This window comes from Palaemon carinicauda, chromosome 3 (assembly GCF_036898095.1).
Source record: "Palaemon carinicauda isolate YSFRI2023 chromosome 3, ASM3689809v2, whole genome shotgun sequence".
Taxonomy (NCBI): Eukaryota; Metazoa; Arthropoda; class Malacostraca; order Decapoda; family Palaemonidae; genus Palaemon; species Palaemon carinicauda.
Window position 1 is genome coordinate 142250811 of NC_090727.1, and position 4563 is coordinate 142255373.

A 4563-nucleotide genomic window follows, 5' to 3' on the forward strand; every position below is an offset into this window, starting at 1 on the left:
ATATATATATATATATATATTATATGCTATAAGCCCAGGGGCTCCAACAGGGAAAATAGCCCAGTGAGGAAAGGAAAAAAGGAAAAATAAAATATTTTAAGAAAAGTAACAATATTAAATTGAATATCTTATATAAACTATAAAAACTTTAACAAAACAAGAGGAAGAGAAATAAGATAGAATAGGGTGCCCGAGTGTACCCTCAAGTAAGGGTATTATACATATGTGTTATACATTTGTTATGCAATAAACCCAATTCTAGAATTTATATTTTTCGTTTGAACCCGATATTTTCAACGCTGCATATGACAAAGTAAACAGGAGTATCCTCTGCTAATTAGGTCACACTTCAGTCCAGGATTTCTGAGGCATGAAATGAGTCAAACATTTGATCGTATTACTTTATTGTACTTATGAGTAAAGCTATGTCGTAGGGTCTCTCACATACATAGCGGGAGACAAGAATGTTGATCGACTACATATCGGTTTTTGGTGCTTTCTCGATCCATTCTTGGATCTTGGGAAGAGATCGGACTTTTTGGACGTGGGACTCCAGCTTTGGGTAAGGTTTCAAGAGGTCTCCCTTCCTCTGCGCAATGCCGCCTAAATGACCCCCATTGCGATGTCAGCCCACGTGATCTGCAGGGAGAGAAAAGAAGACTTGTTTAATGAAGGAAGGTCTGTAGGGGATTTTAAAGCCGCCAGTGCGTCTAAAGCAATGCATTGTAAAATATAACTGATGTAATGTTTAGAAATGGAAATTAACACTTACCGTACTTCGATATTGAATTAATGTCGTAGAGCTACGAAAGTGATAGAATTATTTGGGACAATTATTGCTAGCAGGGTAATGTAATGGTAGGTTTTTTTTTTTTTTTTTTTTTTTTTTTTTTTTTTTTTTTTTTTTTTTTTTCACGGTTCTTAATGCCATAAGCACTAGGATTCTAATAAAGAAAGCAGATCAATATGGGATAAAAGTTAGACTTGACATTTGAAGCGTCTCTCTCTCTCTCTCTCTCTCTCTCTCTCTCTCTCTCTCTCTCTCTCTCTCTCTCTCTCCTCTCTCTCTCTCTCTCTATATATATATATATATATATATATATATATATATATATATATATATATATATTTTAATATACACACACATTTGAATAGACAGTATATTTTTATGGCGTGCTACATCTCCAACCAAAAAGATTAAAATTGTAAAGTCAAGGATACACAGGAATATTCAGGAGTAAAATCCTGTTGAATATGACGGCTAACTGTGCTCTAGATTCACTAGCCAATTACCTTGCCTGAAACAATCCAATCCTTTTCCTCCAGCTTCTTATTGATGTAAGATAACGCGGGTGCCAAGGTCTTTTGTTGAGTTCGGCATATTGCTTCTTCCTCTCGGCCTCGTCTGTCATCATGCTGGTAAAAAACGAAACAGTTTAGTGAATGGATTTGCATATTTGGTATTGATTTATTTAGCATAACTCTCTCTCTCTCTCTCTCTCTCTCTCTCTCTCTCTCTCTCTCTCCTCTCTCTCTCTCTCTCTCTCTCTCTCTCGTTTTATCAAAGTATTCCAAACTTTACCCCGTTCCAACCTCTCGAAAAGAAAGGGCCTAGAAATCTCTCTCTCTCCCTCTCTCTCTCCTCTCTCTCTCTCTCTCCTCTCTCTCTCTCTCTCTCTCTCTCTCTCTATTTTATCCAACTATTCCAAAACTTTACCCGTTCCAACCTCACGAAAAGAAAGGGCCTAGAAATCTCTCTCTCTCTCTCTCCTCTCTCTCTCCTCTCTCTCTCTCTCTCTCTCTCTCTCTCTCTCTCTCTCTCTCGAACTTACTGGAGTTTGAAAAGCTCCTGGGCGATGTCATTCAGCGTATCCACAACAGCATCACAGTAGGCAGCGAGCAAGTTGTCTTCGGGCACAAGTCCTGCTTCTTTGGCCACGTAACGGCAATCGCACTAGACTGGGGTAGAGGTTTGCCGTCGATCATGAGACAGGGCAGTTTGCCGAAGGGAATGGCTGGAGGGACAAAAAGGGAAATTCTGTTAGTTATGTCATTTTTGGATTAAAGATTTTACGTATGAAAACCTTCCATGGTTACTTATCCTTATTCAGAGTAGATTTTTTAAAAATCGTTGGTAATTTTTAAGATTCAAAACGATTGGTGTCTTCACATATGAAGTTGCATGGCTCCCTGGATGAAAAGTTTAATATTTCTATATCCTTATCATGGTGCGCATAGATTCCAAAGGACTTTGTTCATGTGTGATCAATGTTACTTAGTGAACTAATTAATAAGAGCTATTATAAATATTCCCATGAAAATTTGAAAACCTATAAAGTTTAGTCTCAGTAGGAGGAAAAGACCTTCTTAGGGAGAATAGGGAACTTAAAAACCATTGAGAAACTGTTTACAAATGCGAAAAATATTTATAAGAACTCTCCCTAAAGCAACCTAGCAATTACATTTATTTTTTATTTGCTGCTGAATAACACTTACTGCTCTTCATTGCAGGCCAATCTTCCTTTTCGATGCGTTCGTCCGTGTATGGGGATGCCGGCGTAGGCGAAGATCCACCTGGTGAGCTCGGCTCTTCCCCTCAGGTTGAAGTAGATCAGCTTGTATTCGGGCATGATGGCGGCGTAGTCTCACGGGGTCGACGGATGGTGAAGTCTGGAAAAAAAAACAAGAAACAGGTGTATTTGTAGTTCAATTTACAAGGTAAACCTTTTAAAAGGTAAGTGAAATTTCCTTTTTTTATTTAAAGGGGCTATTTTTTATTCGTAGTCTGATTCATAAAAAACTCATAAAATACAAACCAAAACATCTTAACACCCTTTTTTATTAGTAATGATTATTGAATATCCATATTTTCTGTACCATTTTGTTCTCAACACTGTAATTTAACCCCAATATTCTACTAGCTAATGATTGCAATGCGTTATTGTGCTTTGTGCTTCTTTGCAACTGAAAAGCCTCTTACCCTTTAACATTGCCATATGCGAAACTTATATGAAACCGGCATTTAGTGCTGTGAATTATATATGCACGCATGTTTCATTATTTGGCTAAAATATATACCAATTTCTATGCTCGCGATTTTGGTATGTTACTCATAGTACTGAAGTAATTTATCAGTGAAAGTAAAATTTTAACTAATCGAGTGAGATGATAATGAAGAGCAGTGGGAGTGACTTTAATCTCGTAGGATGATAAGATAACAGAAGAGTTCGGACGCATCAGTCTGTTCTTGAAACCCGGGAAGTTAATCTTTTTAAGTTAATTTTATAAATAAAAGAATAAGTATTTGGACATTAAATGCCCTAAAAGAATCTGTGTGATAAAGAAGGCTTGGAGATACGTAATTATTATCCTGTAGAGTATTTTAAAGCTAGAATGATAACTCTCGTATATCAGTTAGGACAGAACTTAGAATAGGCGTAAGGAAGTGCCACTAATGAAATCTTATAATAGGAATTCAGAGGTTCATTCTATTAGTTCTGTGACTTGTATCTCATTGCTGCTCGCATCAGACCCCTCCACATCCGCCCGTTCTGACCATCTGTTGAAAGCCCTGGAGGCTTACAAATAAAAAAGCGAAAAGACATTTTTTCTCGAAGTTAACTAAGAGAAATTAAACCAAAATTGCTCGAATAAAAAAACTGATAACTGATGTCTCCTTGTAGAATCTATGTGCAACCGAGCATAGGTTTTAATTGTCATCTGCTTTTGAATTTCCGGTGAATGTTACGTCTTATTTCCCACGATTTGGATGTGCAGTTCTTTTACTGAATTAGCTATAATTTTTTTTTGTTAGGAGATATCTGCTACGAGGGTTAGTTGGAAAACTGTTTATTCCTTCTCTCATCTACTCTTTCTTATGCTTTTCATGGCCTTCACACGTAAAAACGTGAAATCTTGTAATTCGAAATTTCCAGGGAAGTAGTTCCCACTAAGTGTGCTCTGCGTTGACTTCTATCAATAGGCCTACCCTCAAGACTGACATATGATTGGTTTCTTGAATGTCGCATAGTTTAGTTGGAATTTGGAATTCTGGGGGTGAAATATTGTGTTGTTCTTAGTTTATTTTCTAAAGAAGTTACTTACTCTAAATATTAGTTTAAGCTGCGTGATTAGTTGCTGGATAACTTTAAGATAGGATGTATTACTGTATACACACACACAAACGCACAACACACACACACACACAACACATATATATATATATATATATATATATATATATATATATATATATATATATATAAATATATATATAATATATATATATACAGTGTATATATATATATATATATATATATATATATATATATACACTGTATATATATATATATAATATATATTATATATATATAAATATATATATATATATATATATATATATATATATATATATAATATATTTATATAATATATATATATATATATAATATATATATATATATATATATATATATATATAATATATATATATATATAATATATATATATATATATGTATATACAGTATATATATATACAGTATATATATATATACAGTATATA

The 4563-nt window shown here is 34.4% G+C and overlaps 1 pseudogene; it reads right to left on the reverse strand.

Annotated features, from left to right (window-relative positions):
* Positions 1–387: 387 nt before the first annotated feature.
* LOC137638579 (hematopoietic prostaglandin D synthase-like) lies at positions 388–2630 on the reverse strand (annotated as a pseudogene).
* Between the last annotated feature and the right edge of the window lie 1933 nt (positions 2631–4563).